General features: G+C 44.8%; 1 protein-coding gene across 1 annotated transcript in view; it reads right to left on the reverse strand.

The window, feature by feature from the left end:
- LOC143988776 (alpha-1,4-N-acetylglucosaminyltransferase-like) overlaps positions 1-19,638 on the reverse strand; it is an 86,778-nt gene extending 67,140 nt beyond the window's left edge. Inside the window, exon 1 of the mRNA XM_077488629.1 lies at positions 19,561-19,638. The gene's annotated coding sequence lies outside the window, so the exon portion shown is untranslated. The remainder of the gene's footprint in view (positions 1-19,560) is intronic.
- Between the last annotated feature and the right edge of the window lie 1,360 nt (positions 19,639-20,998).

Genomic DNA, 20,998 nt, shown 5'->3' on the forward strand with positions numbered 1-20,998 from the left:
GGGGGGTAACCCATGCCGTGTTTTTAATCTTTTTTATCTATTATCTTATCTATATTGCTGAGACCCGACAATTCATTACATCTGTGATCAGTTTTAAATTACTTTTTTTTCCTTAAGAAATGTCATTTTGCTGTGGTACTGTTCTAAACAAGGGAAAACTGTGCCACTTTACAGGCATACTATAGACACCCCCAGCCACAATATTTAAAGGAATATTTCACTTGTATTGTTTCACTTTAAGCATTATTAAAATCATTGCTCCCCAAAAAAAGTCAGTTTTTAGAAACTTTTTTTTGCATTGATATCCCCTGGGGCAGGACCCGATTCCCCAAACACTTTTTATGACAATAACTTGCATATAAGCCTTTAAAATTAGCACTTTTGATTTTTCATGTTCGGTGTTCGTTTTTTGCCTGTCCGAATGTTCTGGTGCAAACCAAACTGTGAATCCCAGATCATTTACCCCCATTTCAACTTCCAAGTTGTTCCAACCTGTATTTAGGTTCATGTAGATGTAGCACAGCTATTATCACTGTAACATCTGACCTTTTTTTTAGCTGCCTAGCCTTGTTTATGTTAATGGGTTATTTAATTAAATGTTTTAATAAGTTAAAACAATTTAAACAGTTTACATTCATAAGTGGTTATTTAACCGTTGTTATACGTCAGTACTTTGATGAGGTAATATCATTGTTATGGCAGAAGCTGGCTGCCATAACCCCGGTATCCTCTTCTTCAGTGGATGGTCCGCTTCAAGATAAAAGTGATAAAAGATAAAAGTGGTCTCTGCAGCGGGTTTGCCGCAAGATCACTTTTATTGGTGGCGGGAGAGGCTCCCCTTTCCCGTCTCGCTTAGGTGCCCTCCTCCGCTTACCGGAGCCATTGGTAGCGATGGAGGCAAATCCTCTCCCTAGCCTGACATGGAGATATGATCCCCATATCATTGAAGGGCGGAATCGACTTCAAAACTTGCCGACCCATATATCCGTCAGCAGAATAGCACGGCTGGGCAAAGTAACGTACCCATACGTTACTTTAAATTTCCCGCTGTGCATGCGCCGGCCGTGAGCTCAGTGACCATGCCTACGGGACCCATGGACTCGATCGCCGCGGGGATACCCGCGATGGTGTCACGGAGCTCAAGAACACACACATCCCAGTTCTCTCGGGGGAGAGGAGAGAGATTGTGTGCTCATATTAAGTATGAACACTAATCTCTCTCCTCCCCTAGTCAGTCCCACCCCCCGTACAGTCAGAGCACACCTAGGGAACTCAGTTAACCCCTTGATTGTCACCTAGTGTTAACCCTTTCCCTGTCAGTGTCATACAGCAATCCCTGCATTTTTATAACACTGATCACTATATAAATGTCACTGGTCCCAAAAATGTGTCAAAAGTGTCCGATTTGTCAACTGCAATATAGCAGTCCCGATAAAAATCGCTGATCACAGTCATTACTAGTAAAAAATAATAATAATAATAAAAAGGCCATAAATATATCCCCTATTTTGAAGATGCTATAACTTTTACACAAACCAATCAATATATGCTTTTTATTGTTAATTTTTTTACCAAAAATATGTAGAAGAATACATATCAGCCTAAACTGAGGAATTTTTTTTTCTTAAATTTGGGATATTTATTATAGCAAAAAGTAAGATATTGAAGCTGATTTATGAACGGTTTGTGCCATGAGTTGCGGCGCACGCCGATGCGCAACGGCCGTTTTCGTTCTCACAAAACACTTGCGCCTGTAACACAGCGCAATTCCCCATTTACTATTATATTGTTGGCGCACGGGAGGTGGCGATCGGTGCGCTGCTATAGACATGGTGCACGCATTCTTCAACTCAGAATTTAAAGAAGGTGGAAGTGCCAATATTATGGGGGCGATGTGGGTGATGTGAGAAAGTATAGTTATAACTGTCCAAGTAACAAATATGCCCAAAATAGAATGAGAAAGTAACTTTCTATGAACAAGCCTGCTGCGCCTGCAAATACACTTACAGTAGAACTGCACAAGGTCAATTTGCGGCATTTGCGCATGTTCAAATGCTTTGGTTCACTGCGTCGGCAAAATCTTAGTAAATGTCAAGCAATGTAAATGCATTTGCATAAGTTAAACAATGTTGAGGGCATGTGGCCTGGTACGCTTCAGGGGGGGGGCGCTCTCTCCCCCCCTCTTTTCCTGTGGCCTGTCAGGTTGCGTGCTCGAATAAGGGTCTTGTATGGATTTTGAGGGGGACCCCCATTTTTTGGGGGGCTCGGAGTTCCCCTTAATATCCATACCAGACCTGAAGGGCCTGGTATGGAATTTCGGGGGACCCCCACGCATTTTTTTTTCTTAATTTAGTTTTTTTCTTAATGCTAACATGACCTGTGTCAAAAAAAACCCCCATAAAAGTGAATCAGTGTAAAAAAAAAAAAGCAAGTTGAGAGGTGACTTTTTTTTTATATACAAGACCCTTATCCGAGCACGCAACCTGGCATGCCTCAGGAAAAGAGGAGGGGGAAGAGCGCCCCCCCTCCTGAACCATACCAGGCCACATGCCCTCAACATTGGGAGGGTGCTTTGGGGGTAGCCCCTCAAAGCACCTTGTCCCCATGATGTTGATGAGGACAAGGGCCTCATCCCCACAACCCTGGCCGGTGGTTGTGGGGGTCTGCGGGCGGGACAGCTTATTGGAATCTGGAAGCCCCCTTTAACAAGGGGACCCCCAGATCCTGTCCCCCCGTGTGAAATGGTAAGGGGGTACAAAATTGACAAGAGACAGTTTTTGACAATTCCTTTATTAAAGTCTTCTTCTTTCCATCTTCTTCGGGTCTTCTTCCTTCCTTCAACCTTCGGTTTCTTCCTCCATCTTCTTCTTCCTCTGCTTCTTGCTCCAATGTTCTCATCCGGCATCTTCTTCCACACGTCTCTTCTTCCCCGCTTCCTTCTCGGGCTGTTCCGCTCAATGGGAAGCTCCCGCTGTGTGACACGTCTCTTCTTCTGACACTTATATAATGGAACCGTGCATCAGAGGGGGCAGGGTCACCGGGTGGCCCACCCTCTGTTATATAAGAAGTGTCCGAAGAAAAGCTTCACACAGCGGGAGCCTCCCATTGAGCGGAGCGGCTCGAGAATGAAGTGAGGAAGAAGAGACGCCGTGGAAGAAGATGCCGGACGAGAACACCGGAGCAAGAAGCAGAGGAAGAAGAAGATGGAGGAAGAAACCAAAGGATGAAGAAAGGAAGAAGGAAGAAGACCCGAAGAAGATGGAAAGAAGAATAAAGGAATTGTCAAAAACTGTCTCTTGTCATTTTTAAAATTTTTGTCACTTTTTTTGTGAAATGGTAGGGGTACTTTTGTACCCCCTTACCATTTCACACAGGGGGAGGGTGGCTACCCCCAAAGCACCTTCCCAATGTTGAGGGTATGTGGCCTGGTACGGTTCAGGAGGGGGGCCGCTTTCTTATCCCCCCCTCTTTTCCTGCAGCCTGCCAGGTTGCGTGCTCGGATAAGGGTCTGGTATGGATTTTGAGGGGGACCCCCACGCCATTTTTTTGGGGGCGTGGGGTTCCCCTTAATATCCATACCAGACCTGATTAGCCTGGTGTGGATTTTGAGGGGGGCCCCCAAGTAATTTTTTTTTTTGCCGCGGGGTTCCCCTTAATATCCATACCGGACCTGAAGGGCCTGGTATGCTCTTGGAGGGGAACCCATGCTGTTTTTTTTATTAAAATTAAAATCACCTGGCCTGGGGGCGACTTAAAGTTGTGTTGTAAGTCGCCCTAAGTCGTGTTGAAGTCCCACTGTGATTCATACTCAAGTCGTGTCCAAGTTGCCTCTCAAAGTCGCTCTGGAAGTCATGTTGCCCCTGTGTGAATGGACTCTTAATGATTCAGCATGCATTATTATCATATTATTATCACGTGCGCCGGCATATTATCATCTCTTGCATTTATGCGCGCGCCGGTTCACACGCTCAATTAATAATTTATCTGGCGCACCAATTAAGGTATGAACCGGTGCAGCACATTCATCTTAGTAAATGACCCCATTGTGTTTTTTTCAAAATTGTCGCTCTTTTGTTTATATCGCAAAAAATAAAAACTGCAGAGGTGATCAAATACCACCACAAAAAAAGGACAATTGTCCATTAAAGCGATGCAGTGCCTTATTATATATGGCCTGGTCATTGAGCAGCCAAATCTTCCGGGGAGAAAGTGGTTAATTAAAAAATGCTTAATGCAATTTAACCACTTAACAACCGGCCCATAGCTGAATAACGGCTACAGGGCGGTTGTTTAACTCTGAGAGGCCGTTAAATAATGGCCTCCCAAAATTCTCCTCTTGCGCGCCCCCTGGGGCACGCACTTGAGAGCATACGTGACCACCGGGTCCACAGGACCCGGCGCATCACGGATCACGGTAAACGGCCGCTCATCACGGCCATTTACCATGTGATCGCTCCGTCAAATGACGGAGCGATCACTTGTAAACAAACCGGTGTCATGCTATGACGCCGGTTCCTCCCTCCCCTCTCTCTACCGATCGGTACAGCGGAGGGGGAAGAGATCGGTGTCCGCAGCGCTGTGGGCTACATCTGCAGTGCCCACAACGCTGCTCACCGAAATTTAACCCCTCAATTCCCTGCCAATACTCTGCAATACCCTGCCAATACTTTGCAATACCCAATACCCTGCCAATACTCTGCAATACCCTGCCAATACTCTGCAATACCCATCAATACTCTGCGATACCAGCCAATACTCTGCAATACCCGCCAATACTCTGCAATACCCTGGCAATACTCTGCAATATCCTGCCAATACTCTGCCATACTGCCATACCCTGCCAATACTCTGCAATACCCACCAATACTCTGCAATACCAGCCAATACTCTGCAATACCCGCCAATACTCTGCAATACCCACCAATACTCTGCAATACCCTGCCAATACTCTGCAATATCCTGCCAATACTCTGCCATACTCTGCCATACCCTGCCAATACTCTGCAATACTCTGCAATACTCTGCCATATCCTGCCAATACTCTGCAATACTCTGCCATACCCTGCCAATACCCTGCCAATACTCTGCAATACCCAATACCCTGCAATACTCTGCCATACCCTGCCAATACTCTGCAATACCCTGCCAATACTCTGCCATACCCTGCCAGTACTCTGCAATACCCAATACCCTGCCAATACTCTGCAATACTCTGCCATACCCTGCCAATACCCTGCCAATACTCTGCGATACCCTGCCAATACTCTGCGATACCCTGCCATTTTTTTTGTTCCTATTTCAGGCTTCCCAGCCTAGAGGTGAGATGTGGTGTCTTATTGACCCCATATCTCACTGTAAAGAGGACCTGTCATGCCATATTCCTATTACAAGGGATGTTTACATTCCTTGTAATAGGAATAAAAGTGATCAAAAAATTTATTTTTGGGGATAAAAATGTCAAACTAAAATAAATAAAGTAAAATGAACAATAAAAAAGAAAATTTTTTTTAAAGCCCCCATGTGCTCGCATGCAGAAGCGAACGCATACGTGTTAAAACCACACATGTGAGGTATCGCTGCGAACGTTAGAGCGAGAGCAATAATTTTGGCCATAGACCTCCTCTGTAACTCAAAACATGTAACCAGTAAAAAAATTTAAAGCAGATTTTACATTTTATGGGGATTTTTAAGTAGCGATGTTTGGCGCCATTCCACGAGCATGTGCAATTTTGAAGAGTGACATGTTAGGTATCTATTTACTCGGCGTAACTTCATCTTTCACATTATGCAAAAACATTGGGCTATCTTTACAGTTTTGTTTTATTAAGCACAAAACTGTTTTTTTTTTCCCAAAAAAAAACACGTTCGAAAAATTGCTGCGCAAATACCGTGCAGGATAAAAAGTTGCAACGACCACCATTGTATTCTTTAGGGTCTTTTCTAAAAAAACATATATAATGTTTTGGGGTTCTATGTAATTTTCTAGCAAATAAATTATGATTTTTACATGTAGGAGAGAAATGTCAGAATTAGTCTGGGTGCTCCAGAACGCCTGATGGTGCTCCCTGCATGTTGGGAAGCTGAAAATTGGTCTGGTTATTAAGGGTGTTTAAGTGCCCAGTGGTCAAGTGGTTAAAATATTTTTGTAAATTTATTTGTAAGTGTGTGTGTGTCTGTAATATATATATATATATATATACCTTCTCTCACAAAAGTGAGAACACCCCTCACATTTATTTTATTATATCTTTTCATGTGACAACAATGAAGAAATTACACTTTGCTAATGTAAAGTAGTGAGTGTACAGCTTGTATAAAAGTGTTGATTTTAATGTCTAAACTGCTGGAAACAAAAGTGAGTATACCCCTAAGTGAAAGTGTCCAAATTGGTCCCAATTAGCCATTTTCCCTTCCCGTTGTCATGTGACTCATTAGTGTTACAAGGTCTCAGGTGTGAATAGGGAACAGGTGTGTTAAATTTGGTGTTATCACTTTCACTCTCTCATACTGGTCACTGGAAGTTCAACATGGCACCTCATGGCAAAGAACTCTCTGAGGATCTGAAAAAAAAATATGTTTGCTCTACAAAAAGATGGCCTAGGCTATAAGAAGATTGCCAAGACCCTGAAACTAAGCTGCAGCATGATGGCCAAGACCATAACAGGACAGGTTCCGCTCAGAACAGACCTCACAATGCTTGACCAAAGAAGTTGAGTGCACGTGCTCAGTGTCATATCTAGAGGTTGTCTTTGGGAAATAGATGTATGAGTGGTGCCAGCATTGCTGCAGAGGTTGAAGGGGTGGGGGGTCAGCCTGTCAGTGCTCAGACCATACGTCGCACAATGCATTAAATTGGTCTGCATGGCTGTAATCCCAAAAGGAAGCCTCTTGTAAAGATGATGCACAAGAAAGCCTGCAAACAGTTTGCTGAAGACAAGCAAACTAAGGACATGGATTACTGGAACCATGACCTGTGGTCTGATGAGACCAAGAGAAACGTATTTGGTTCAGATGGTGTCAAGTGTGTGTGGTGGCAACCAGGTGAGGAGTACAAAGACAAGTGTGTCTTGCCTACAGTCAAGCATGGTGGTGGGAGTGTCATGGTCTGGGACTGCACTGGGGAGCTACAGTTCATTGAGGGAACCATGAAAAAAAACATGTACTGTGACCTCCTGATAATGACCCCAAACACACCTCCAAGACAACCACTGCCTTGCTAAAGAAGCTGAGGGTAAAGATGATGGACTGGCCAAGCATGTCTCCAGACCTAAACCCTATTGAGCATCTGTGAGGCATCCTCAAACGTTAGGTGGAGGAGCGCAAGGTCTCTAACATCCACCAGCTCTGTGATGTCCTCATGGAGGATTGGAAGAGGACTCCAGTGGCAACCTGTAAAGCTCTGGTGAACTCCATGCCCAAGAGGGTTAAGGCAGTGCTGGAATATAATGGTGGCCACACAAAATATTGACACTTTGGGCCCAATTTGGACATTTTCTCTTAGGGGTGTACTTACTTTTGTTGCCAGCGGTTTAGATATTAATGGCTGTGTGTTAAGTTATTTTGAGGGGACAGCAAATTTACACAGTTATACAAGCTGTAAACTCACTACTTTACATTGTAGAAAAGTGTAATTTCTTCAGTGTTGCTACATGAAAAGATATAATAAAATATTTACAAAAATGTGAGGGGTGTACTCACTTTGTGAGATACTGTGTGTGTATATATATATATATATATATATATATATATATATATATATATATATAAACATTCCTCAGAGATTTATGTCCATATTGACATGATGGCATGGTGCATTATCCTGCTGGAAGGAGCCATCAGAAGATGGGTACACTGCAGTCATAAAGGGATGGACATGGTCAGCAACAATGCTCAGGTAGGCTGTGGTGTTTAAACAATGATCAGTTGGTACTAATAGTAGGGTGACCAGACATCCCCGGTTTCCGGGGATAGTCCCCGGTTAGAGCACACTGTCCCCAGACCAAGTCTGTCCCTGGTTTTGTCCCCGGATTGGATTTGGACAGGGGCAATTTCAAAGACAGCAGAATTAACAAAAAGATTCTGAATTACACATCTCCGCTCCGCCACTCCTACTAGCTTAGGGGAGTGTATTTTTTTCCATTATCTGTGCCCCTTTCTGATGATCATGTGCTGTTCGGAGCGGAGGGAATATTTCTTCAGTTTCGGGGTGCATGTCCATTCAGCTCTGCTCGCATGTTCTTCTGCCTTGGCTCAAGTCCCGGCCAGCCACCTGCCTGCTTATCTTCTTGTATTCCCTGGTGGTGTGATCTTCCTCTGCTCCCCACCCAGTAGTAGCCTGGCCCAGAGAGTAAGACTTGACAGTAGGGATGAGCCCAACACCCCCCGGTTTGGTTCGCACCAGAACTTTTGAACGGACCCCAAATTCGTACGAACTTTAGAACCCCATTGAAGTCTATGGGACTCGAACGTTCGAAATTAAAAGTGCTAATTTTAATGGCTAATATGCAAGATACTGTCCTAAAAAGGGTTTGGGGACCTGGCTCCTGCCCCAGGGGACATGGGTCAATGCTTAAAATGTTTTTAAAAATGGCCGTTTTGGCGGGAGCACTGATTTTAATGATGATTAAAGTGAAAAAAAAAGTGAAATATTCCTTTAAATATGGTGCCTGGGGGGTGTCTGTAGTATGCCTGTGAAGTGCCACGTGTTTCCCGTGTTTAGAACAGTCCCTGCACAAAATGACATTAAACGGAAATAACATAATTTAAAACTGCTTGCGGTTTTAATGTTATATCTGGTTCCTGCAATATGGTTGAAAATCATTGAGAAAAATGGCATGGGTAGCCCTCCCTGCCCATTACCAGCCCCTTTGGGTCTTGTACGCATATTAAGGGGAACCCAGTACCCATATTAAAAAAAGGAAATGCGTGAAATATACTCAGAACAGCAGTATACAGGCAGTGCAAACAAGACAGGGACTGTGTAGGTTTGTTGTGTTAAGTTGAATCTGTTTGTAATTTTCAACTGGTACATTTTTAAAGTGTAGCTCCAGTCAAAAAAACAATTTTTAAGCGTTTTGGAAACATAGGGAAGGGTTATGACCCCTGTATAATTTGTTTTGTCGTACATCTTTTTTCATCTCACTTGCTGTTGTCTCCTTCCGTTTGCAAGTAGGAGATGTTGGTAAGTTGGATGTTTGAAAGTAGGGGCCTGCCTTATATGCTCTGTAGAAATGGCGAAACAAGGTGTTGGTTTTGCCACAACATTGTAAGCCCTCAAAGTGACTCTTGGTGGGCGCTGGAGCGCCCTGCTGTGAACGATTATATCAAGAATTGTAATTACATGCCATTGTTGAACAGTGGTAAAAAAATTGACCTTTGGTGGTTGTGGTGCTGGTGCCACAACACTATAAGTCCTCACAGTTACTCTGGGTGGGCACAGGAACGGGCCCTCCTGTGAAATATTATATCAAGAATTGTAATTACATGTCCCTGTTAAACAGGGGCAGAAAAATTGGGCCTTAGGCACTGGTGCTGGTGCCACGACACTGCAACCTCTCCCATATACTCTATTTTTATTGCAGGAATTAGTCCTGTTGCAAAGCATTGCATCAAAAATTGTACTTAAACGCCCCTGTTAAACAGGGGCAGAAAAATTGGGCTGATGGCATCACCCAGAACCAGAAATGTTCTTCCAACATATCAGCGGAGGAGGAAGAGGATAGACAATCAACATAACAGGACAGTCACTCAGCATCAGCATAGGCAGTCTTGAAGGGATGTGATATTTCCCAAAAAATTATTCGGTTACATCAGCTTCAGGTGCTTGGTAGCTGTGGGTGATCCAAGACTGATTCATCTTGATGAAGGTCAGTCGATCAACTGATTTGGTGGACAGGCGCACCCTGTGATCGGTAACAAAGCCACCAGCAGCACTGAAGGTGCGTTCCGAAAGAACGCTGGATGCAGGACAGGCCAGTAGCTCAATTGCATACCGTGTGAGCTCTGGCCAGTGATCCATCCTCAAGACCCAGTAAGCCAGAGGATTTTCGGTGGGAAAGGTGTCCAAGTCTGACCTTGCCCCTAGGTATTCCTGCACCATGTAAATCAGACGCTGGCGATGGTTACTGGAACCGATCATACCTTGGGGCTGCAGACTAAAAAATTGTCTGAAAGCATCAGTCAGACGGCCACCTTCTCCACCGCTCCTTCTGACCGATGCCTCAGCAACACGTTGTCCAGGACCAGGAGTTTGTAACCTCCCAGTCTCTGGGAACGCGTTGCACAGACCTTTCTGCAAGGCCTCCCGGAGATGTCTCATCCTCTGCTCCCTCTGCGATGGCAAGATAAGGTCGGCAACCTTACCCTTGTACCGTGGATCAAGGAGAGTGGCCAGCCAGTAATGGTCCCTCTCCTTGATCCGAAGAATACAAGGATCCTTCCGCAGGCTTTGCAGGATCAGGGAGGCCATGCAGCGTAGGTTAGTTGAGGCATTCGGTCCGGAGTCCTCTGGTTCACTAAGGACAACATGATCTGCAGCTACCTCCTCCCAGCCATGTACAAGTCCATGTGTTTCTTGGGACTGTAAATCATCCCTACAAGACTGCTGCTGCTGCTGCTGATGCTGAGTGCAAGCCTCCACCTCCATAGTGACACAATCATCCTCCTCCTCCTCTTCCTCCTCCTCATCCTCTTCCTGTGTGATGGGTGGCACAGCAGGAACACTGTCTGGATAAAGGGGGCCTTGAGAGGCAAGGAAGTCCTCCTCTTCCTGCCTCTGTTCTGCCCATTATTCCACGCAGCGTATGCTCCAAGAGGTGGACAAGAGGTACAATGTCACTGATGCATGCACTGTCACTGCTCACTATCCTTGTGGCCTCCTCAAACGGTGACAGGACAGTGCATGCATCCCTGATCATGCCCCCCTGGCGTGGTGAGAAAAAACTGAGCTCCCCTGACCCTGTCCTGGTGCCGTAGTCGCACAGGTACTCATTGATGGCCCTCTGCTGCGTGTGCAGCCGCTGCAGCATGGCCAACGTTGAGTTCCACCTGGTGGGCATGTCACATATAAGGCGGTTCTTGGGCAGGTTCAACTCCTTTTGGAGCTCAGCCAGCCGAGTATAGGCATTAAATGATCGGCGGAAATGCACACAGACATTCCTGGCCTGCTTCAGGACATCCTGTAAGCCCGGGTACCTGACCAAGAACCGCTGCACCACCAGGTTAAGGACGTGAGCTACACAGGGCACATGGGTAAGTTGTCCCTGTCGGAGGGCGGAGAGGAGGTTGGTGCCATTGTCGCAAACCACCATCCTGGCTTAAGCTGGCATGGCGTCAACCACCTCTCGGCCTGCCCCTGCAGAGCTGACAAAACATCCACCCCAGTGTGGCTCCTGTCCCCCAAACAAACCAGCGCAAGCACGGCATGGCATCGTTTTGCCTGCGTACTTGCGTAGCCCCTGGAACGCCTACGGAGCACCGCTGGTTCTGAGGACAGAGCACTGGAAGAGGCCATGGAGGAAGAAGAAGAGGAGAGGGTGGAGGAGAGAGGTGTGTCACAACCAATAGTAGCATTTTGGAGGCGTGGTGGCGGAACAACCTCCAACACTACTGCACCTTGTCCTGCATCCTTCCCAGCTGCCAGAAGAGTGACCCAATGGGCCGTGAAAGACAGGTAACGTCCCTGTCCATGCCTGCTGGAGCATGAGTCAGCGGTAATATGCACCTTACCGCTGACCGCCCTGTCCAGCGAGGCAAGGACATTGCCTTCCACATGCCGGTAGAGAGCCGGAATCGCCTTCCGTGAGAAAAAGTGGCGTTTGGGGACCTGCCACTGAGGAACCGCACATTGTACAAACTCACGGAAGGGGGCCGAGTCTACCAACTGAAAAGGCAGCAGTTGAAGTGCTAGCAATTTAGCCAAGCAAGCATTCAACCGCTGGGCATGTGGATGGCTGGGAGTGAACTTCTTTTGCCGGTCCAGCAGCTGGGGCAGGGACATTTGCCTGCTATAATCGGACGTGGGTGTACTGCTAGCAGAGTGCCCGGAAGCACTTGGCTGTGACACATCTAATTCTACACCTTCATTCCTCTCAGAGCAGGTTTCAGAGAGGACTGAAGGTCTAGTGGGGTTGGAGATGCCAGCTGATGAGGAGCAAGGAGAGGTCCGCTTTGTTCTTTGGTGTGGGTCTTTGAGGTACGCTTGCCAACGAGCTGCATGGCACATCAACATATGTCTGGTCAAGCATGTGGTGCCCAAGCGGCTGATGTTTTGGCCACGCGAGATACGCTTGAGACATATGTTGCAAATAGCAGCGGTGCGATCTGATGCACTTGTCTCAAAAAAGGCCCACACCAAAGAACTTTTAGAATAACGGGCAGAGGCAGCACCCTGCACAGGCGGAGCTCTGCAGTGTGATTCAGTCGGTGTGCTGCCCCTAAGCTGGCCCCCGGAGGGCATCCTGCCTCGTTGGACATGTGCCTCCTCCTCCTCCTCTCTCCTACCAGGCACCCACGTGGAGTCAGTGCCCTCATCATCCCCTCCCTCTTCATCGCTGTAGCAAACCTGGCAGTATGCTGCAGCTTGTGGAACATGACTGCCAGGTTGCTGTCCTTCTTGAGCATCCCCTCTCTCTGCGCTCACGCTACTGCCTTCCTCTAGCTGAGTGTCATCATCAGAGCCCACAAAACACTGGGCATCCTCCTGGAGCATGTACCCAGCACTGTGCTCAAAGAGTTCAGGAGACTCCTCAGGAGGACGTGGTGGGTCTAGGGAAGGAGTCACTGATGATGACATTGAGACGAGGGAAAACGATGCGTTGGCAGCTGCTTTGCTAGTACCCTGAGACTGGGTGAGAGAGGATGAGGAGGATGAAGAGGGCTTGGTCATCCACTCTACCAAGTCGTTGGCATATTGCGGTTCAACATGTCCAGCTGCCGAAAAGAAGGACAAGCGTGTCCCATGGCCACGTGCTGATGACAATGCACCGCGTCCACGACCAGCACTGTTGTCTCTAGACACAGAGCCTGCTTGCCCTCTTTTATCGGCTCGTGCCTGTCTGCCTCTCCTTGCTGGCTTTCCAGACATGGTAATGGCCTGAAGGGAGTTGGGTAAAACAGCAGTTGGGTAGTGTATATTGTGCTGGAGGCACACAACACCCACTAACTCCTGCAGATGCCTTTATTATAGAACACCAGAGATAAAGGGGTATACTGTACTGGAGGCACACAACACCCACTAAGCCCTGCAGATGGCTCTATTAGAGAACAGCAATAAAGGGTAGATACAGGTGTATATTGTGCTGGAGGCACACAACACCCACTAACTCCTGCAGATGCCTTTATTATAGAACACCAGAGATAAAGGGGTATACTGTACTGGAGGCACACAACACCCACTAAGCCCTGCAGATGGCTCTATTAGAGAACAGCAATAAAGGGTAGATACAGGTGTATATTGTGCTGGAGGCACAAAACACCCACTAACTCCTGCAGATACCTTTATTATAGAACACCAGAGATAAAGGGGTATATACAGATGTATACTGTGCTGTGCTGGAGGCACACGCAACTTCCAATAACTCCTGCAGATGGCAGATGGCTCAAATAGAGAAGAGCTATGTAGGTGGATATAGCGGTGTGTACTGGGTACAGAGCACGCAGACAGCACGCACAAGCTCCTAACACTACTGACTGCAAACTTTATTATAAAAGATAGATCACTAGCTATATAGGTGAGGTGAATATAGCGGTGTATACTGCGGTCAGGGCACGCAGACAACAACCACTACAGAAGAGCAAGATCGAAAATCGGCCGATAACGATCGGTGTGTACTGTGTTGAAGGTACACAGAACACCCACTAACTGCTTCAGGTGCCAACACACTACACAAGGCCGCCGCGCTGGTGGCCTTATATAGTGTGGGGCGTGTACTACACAGCCTGAGCTATGATTGGCCACAGGCATCCTGCCTGTGGCCAATCATGGCTCTCCTCACTGCTGGCGCTGTGATTGGCCAAGCATGCACTGTGACCCCGCACGAGCCCCGCGATGACGCAGTGCATTGTGGGCCGTGATCGCCACACGAATTTGGCGCGAATGGCCCATAACGTTCGGAATTCGCCGAACGGGCGAACAGCCGATGTTCGAGTCTTAACGTATGTTCAACTCAAACACGAAGCTCATCCCTACTTGACAGGCTTTGAGACAGACGACAGCGGGTAACGGCAGGGAGTCGCTGATTCCCGCCATTACTAGTAATAAAAAAAAGTCCCAGGATTTAATTGTAAAAATCTGGTCACCTTAACTAATAGGCCTAAAGTGTGCCAAGAGTATCCCCCACACTATTACACTACTGCTACCGCCCTGAACCAATGATACAAGGCAGGATGCATCCATGCTTTCATGTTTTTTACACCAAATTCTGACCCTACCATCTGAATGGTGCAGCCAAAATGGAGACCAGGCAACTTTATTCCAATCTTCTATTGTCCAATTTTGTTGAGCATGTGCGAATTGTATTTGTATTCTTAGCAGATGGGAGAGGCACCCGGTGTGGTCATCTGCTGCTCTAGCCCATCTGCTTCAAGGTTCGATGTGTTATGCATTCAGAGATGGTATTCTGTATACCTTGGTTGTATGTCCATTCTCCTCTGACCTCTGACATCAATAAGCCATTTTTCGTCAACACAACTGCCACTTACTGGATATTTTCTCTTTTACGGACCATTCTCTGTAAACCCTAGAGATGGTTGTATGTGAAAATCCCGGTAGATTAGCAGTTTTTGAAATACTCACACCAGCTGGTCTGGCTTCAACAACCATGTCACGTTTAAAGCCACATAAATCTCCTTTCTTCCCCATTCTGATGCTCAGTTTGAGCTTCAACAAGTTGTCCTCCCCACATCTAGATGATTAATTGCATTTAGTTGCTGCCATCTGAATGGCTGATTAGCAGTTTGTGTTACCAAGCAATTGAACAGTTGTAACTAATAAAGTGGCCGGTGAGTGTGTATGCATGTGTGTTTGAGGATTGGGGTGCACACCCTAATGCAATTGGCTATGTTAATTACATAAACACAGTTGACTGTTAGGATATCCACTTCCAGACTAGGCCTTTTCTTGCACTTTTTGTTGACATGTAACAATCTGTATTTTTTTTTGGAACCCCCAAACATTATATCTTTTTTTAAAGCAGAGGTCTTAGAGAATAAATTGGTGGGTTTTACAATTTTTTTATGTGACACGGTATTTGCACACTGGTTTTTCAAATGTAATTTTTTTGGGGGAAAAAATACACTTTTTGGAATTTTCATTCACACAATACATCACCCATTTTTTTGTAAAATAGAAAAGACAATGTTATACTGAGTAAATAGATACAAACATATTATGCTTTAAAATTTTGCACGCCTGTGCAACAGCGACAAATGATGTACATTTTACTATTCATAAGTGACATTTTAAAAGCCTTACAGGTTACCACTTTAGATTTACAGAGGGGGTCTAATGCTAGAATTAATGCCCATGATCTGACGTTCACGGTGATGCCTCACATGTGTGAGACAATCGCTGTTTACACATGTTAAGAACCAACGCATATATTCGCATTTGCGGGCATGGAGGGGCAGGAGAACTTTCATTTTTTTATTTTAATTATTCATCTTGTTTTTTTTACACTGTTGCTGTAATTTTTTTTTTGTTTTAATCACTTTAATTGCTGTCACAAGGAATTTAAAAATAATTCTGATAGCAATAGGCATGCGACAGTCACTCGCCAATAGGGATTTAGGGGTCAACGTTTGTCGCCATTCCACGAGTGGGCGAAATTTTGAAGCATGACATGTTGGATATCAATTTAATCAGTGTGACATTATCTTTCACAATGTAGAAAAAAAAATGTTTTTTTTCCAAAATTGCACTTCTAAGACAGCTGCACAAATACGGTGTGACATAAAGCATTGCAATGACCACCATTTTATTCTCTAGGGTGTCTGAAAAATATATATAATGTTTAGGGGTTTTAAGTAATTTTCTAGCATGAACAAAATTATTTTAATTTGTAAACACCAAATCTCAAAAAGAGTCTTGGTCCTGAATTTGTTCAAAATACATAACTTGCTAATGCAAATGTCAGAGTGAGAGCAATAATTCCAGCACCAGATCTCACAGGTAACTCTAAAGTGACAAGCTATGAAGACTTTTAAGGCATTGCTTATGGATAGTTCTGCTTTCGGAAAATATATAATGTTGTGGGGGTTTTTATAGCCAAAAGTGACTTTTACATTTGCAAACTAAATGTATATGTGTGCAAAAAATGAAAACATTATTGTGTAGCACCCTGTAGTGTGTGCTAGAAGTAGAGTAGGTAAATTTAGTTTAGCTCAGGGATAAGCCTGAAGCCTGAGATATGGAGTCTGGGTCAGGGTTTACTAAGGTTCAGGGCTGGATGACCCATCTTGACAACCCTCTGGTGGCTCCCACTGGTCTAGAAGGTACGACAATCTTCTAGAATTAGTGGATGGAGGTTAGGAGGAGCTCACTTGAATATTTATGGAGCCTCAGCCAATCCTAAGAGGTAAGCTGGCAGGGGGCTGAGACCACTCCATAAATAGACATGGGCAATGCCACCAAGGGGAGTCGGGTGGAATATGGATATATAGTGTTGAGGAGGCTGTTGGTGGCCAACAGGGGTACCCCCTAGTCAGGGGGGGTCCTGCCTTGGGCCGAAGCTCAATTGATAAAGGTATCCTCCCTAAAACACACGAGGAGACTTTCCTGGCGGAATGGGAGTAAGAGAGAGGACAGAGTGAGTAGTCAACACTGTTGGGGACCAACAAGGGGGGGGGGGGACTGCCACATGTAGCCAGTCTCCCTGAAGACAGCAGTGTGCTTAAAGAGGAAGTAAACCCTGATGAGTTTACTTCCTCTTTGATTCCCTGCAAAGGTAAAGCATAATAGACTAGTATGCATTGCATAGCAGTCCATTATGTGTCACTTACCTGACACAGGAGCCAGCAAAGTCACCGCTGTCCCATGTAGTCCGGAGCATCCATCTTCTCGTGGGTCTCACTGCTCCGCCACTGTCATTCGACGAAGCCGCAATGACGTCACTCCCGTGCATGCGCACGGGAGCCGCCACTCGCGGCATATCGCCATTGAAAGCGGCTTACTTGTAGGTCAAAGTGGTTTGTAAGGGTTTACAACCACTTTAAGTCTTCATTCTTCCCTAAGAGATCTCCTGAGAGTCAGTCAGGTGGACTGGTGTGGAGAGTCAGCCTGGAGGGCTGGTGAAAGCCCAGGGGGTTGGCAGTGCCTGAAGAAGTGCTGCTGGGATCAGTGGGCACAGAGGAAGATTTACAAGCTGTTCCAGTACACGGCACTACACAAAAAGGGGTGACAAGTTCCTGCCTGTAAAGGGCCATTGCTAATCTGACTGGGAGACTGTCAGATAAACCAAAGTGATTCAGCTGGAGCAAGCAAGTGCTGTGCTGGAGGAAAGTGAAAGAGACTGTATATAGACTGTATATAGGAAGATGCCCCTTATGTCTGCTGAACATTTTGCTGAAGTCAAGTGTGCATGCCATAACCTCCCATCCCTATCCAAGTTATTAAGCCTCAATAAATAACAAAAACGAAATCATGGTCTGTTCTTTGACACTGGGTGCTTGTGAAAATTTGGTGTGCCTGACTGTGCAGGAGTGGAGGATCCAAGCTCATCAGCAGTCCCTGTGGGGGTTTGCTACAATTGTTTTAGCACCAAAATGGTAAAAGAGAATCTGCTTTAATAATATTCTGCAACTATAAAGTGTAGGTACTTAGTGATGCCTGCCCACACTCACTGCAGACTCTAAGCGCCTGTACACACGGTCGGACATTCCGACAACAAAATCCGTCAGATTTTTTACGACGGATTTTGTGTTGTGTTGTGTTGCATACACATGGTCGGACAAAGTCAGACAAATCTGATCGTTAGGAGCGTTATGACATTAGTTTGTTCCGACGGGACTATAGTATAATATAATATAATATAATAATATATAATATACTAGTAGCCATTAGCTTTGCTCTTGTACTTTGATCTGAGCATGTGTGCCACTTTGTCGGATCGGAATTCTCTACAAATGATCGGAAAAAGTCGATCAGATTTTGTTGTCAGAAAATTTGAGGTCCTGCTCTAAAAAAATTTCCGACGGATATTCAGACGGAAAAAGTCCGATAGAGCCCACACGCAATCAGATTTTCCGACAATCTAATATAATAAGACCTATCTACAATATAATAAGACATTTTCCATCTGAATTTCCGACCGTGTGTAGAGGGCATAATACTTTGATTTTACAGCTAAATGCCTGGCCATTAGGACCAATAAAGGTACATTTTTAATAGCACCAAATCTTCCCATTCATGACTCCTTCACATTCCTATTGACTTAATGATTGGCCAATAGGAATATTTGAGGTCTGGAGGAAAGAGAAAGCTCATACACTGTTCAGATGTGTTGGAGCTTTATCTGTCAGATTTTTTTTTATGGTATAGTCCTTAGAATAGCTGTAGGTGCCATACATCTAATAGTTATTCTTTGTGGGTGTCCTCATTTCACTTTTTAGCCATAAAATGTTTTAAATTACTATTTCACTTTTATTTGCATAAGTAATATGCCCATCTGAAATATTTTTCCATTGGCGTAGAATGTTTTAAAGCAATTTTCAATCCCTTTAGGAAAAGACTAGATCATATATTAAAGTATGTACAATAAAATGCATACTGGCCAGCTTGTTTCAGTGATCTATCCCTCCACTGGTGACTGGCACTGTATAGGTTTTCACTAGAACTCCATGCAGTCTAAGATAAGCAAGACTAGAACGCACCATATCATTGACTGTTTGATTTAAAGGACAAATACAGTCAGGATAAAAATTAACAGTAAGCGTTATGAACACTTATTTTGTTTTTGTGCGACAGGCAAGCAGTATCTGACTTGAAAGTTATTGAAGCAATAAAAAAAAAAAAACTAGCAACATGCCTGTTGGAAACTTCTAAACTGGTCTATGAATTTTTAGGACAAAAGCTGCATATTTTTGGGAAGAATGACATACGAATGTACCAGACATGAACAGAAAGAGAAAGAAGCAAAAGCTCATTACAAATATATTGGTATGCCATATTAACCATGCTAAATGTATGTTCAAACTCCATTTAAACATCCCAACCATTGTTGACAACTGGCAAATTGTAAAAAGTAACAAAATAAACAATTATAAACAAAATGTTTGTGCTGTTATGTATAGAGCAATAAGCCATAAAAGAACAAAAGTATACACAAAATTGCAAAAAAAAAATTATAATAATAATAATAAAAGCTCTTCCAAGCTTTAATCATTGAAAAAAAAATGGCCAGTGAATTTAAGTTTGGGTTGGAACTGCACCTTGATTATGATAAAATGTTAAATGAATATGAAATGTTTCATAACAAATATTCTCTTCAAAGCAAATCTCACAGCGAATACAGTTATTCTGTATAACTATGTATAAAAAAGGAATACAAAGAATTAAATTCATACCCTGTGGAAGAGAATGTCTTGTATGTTGTCGTGCTCAGTCAGTCTAATTAGTCAATCGGAACCTTGCATCAAGCGAACACGTTGTCAATTCACTCGTGGCTGCAGCAGGATTCTATTTTATTTACTTTACAAATAACCGCTAGAGACTACAATGTAAATATCTGATTAATGCTGTGTGAAATGTTGAGCTTGTGATAATATTTAATATTGTGGAATGTCTACCTTTATAAATAAGTGGAAGCTTCCACTTATTTCCACCAATAAATGTAAATATAAATTGGTAAAATGATTGTTTTTTTTATATTGTTCTAATTTCAAAGGGCCATTCTGCTAGACTTTCAGGTGTTTCATCAAAAGAAATCCACACTTAGATATACAAGCGGCGATCTACAGGAAATTCGATTGTTGCGGGTTCATTTTTAACACCTCAATACAGGGCATTTATACACCCTTCCTTCCCAGACCAATTTTTAGCTTTCAGCACTCTCACACCATGAATGGCAATTACTCAGTCATGCAACACTGTACCCAAACAAATTTTTTATCATTTTTTTTCATACAAATAGAGCTTTCTTTTGGTGGTATTTAATCACCACTGTTTTTATTTTTTATTTTTTGCGACATAAGTGAAAAAAGAGCGAACATTTTGAAAAAAAACACTTTTTTTTTCTGTGATAAAATTTTGCAAATAAGTGTCAGGTCACCTGAGACCAGGTGACAGATGCACTCCGTAGGAATCAGAAGTGCACCGCTAAGATAGTGGACCCGAGGACTGACTGATTGTACCCAGGGAGGTTCAGGAAGAAGGTCTACTGGATCATTAACACAGATCCCAGTTGGAGCTAGAACATAGATTCCCCAGGGAGCGGAGTCTAAGGCCGCGTACACACGGGCGGACTGTTGGCTCAACTTTGTCCGCTGAACAGTGTTTCAGCGGACAGTCCGCTCGTGTGTGGGGCTTCAGCGGACAGTTTCAGCGGACAGTTTGACGAACAAAGTTTTTCGGAAATTCCGAAAAACTGTCCGCTGAAACTTGGTTTGAGCGAACAGTCCGCCCGTGTGTAGGCTACTTTCGAAATGAGCAAACTGTTCCCGCTCGGAGGGGTCTGCCGTCTTCGGGAGTCTTCTCGCCGGACTCCTCCGCTATCTTCTTGTAGCTCTTTTGCTAGCGGAGGAGTCCGGCTTTCTTCCTCCCCGCCGCCAGCCTCTTCTCCCGACTTCGGGGGTCTTGTCCCCCTCTTCGGTTCTTCTGCCGGGCCACCGCGCCTTCTTATAGCTCTTTTGCAGGCGGTGGCCCGGTCTTCTGTCGCCGCTGTCACCGCTGTCGCCGCCGCCTTCCGTTCTTGTTCTTCTTCTTGTTCTTCTTGTTCTTCTCCAGGAGATGTTGACACGTCGCTCTCTCCGGCCGGAATGCCAGAGCCGCGCTGTGCGGCCACTT

The sequence above is a fragment of the Lithobates pipiens genome, unplaced genomic scaffold (genome assembly GCF_037356315.1).
Source record: "Lithobates pipiens isolate NorthernLeopardFrog02 unplaced genomic scaffold, aLitPip1_a1.2 Scaffold_18, whole genome shotgun sequence".
Lineage (NCBI taxonomy): Eukaryota > Metazoa > Chordata > Amphibia > Anura > Ranidae > Lithobates > Lithobates pipiens.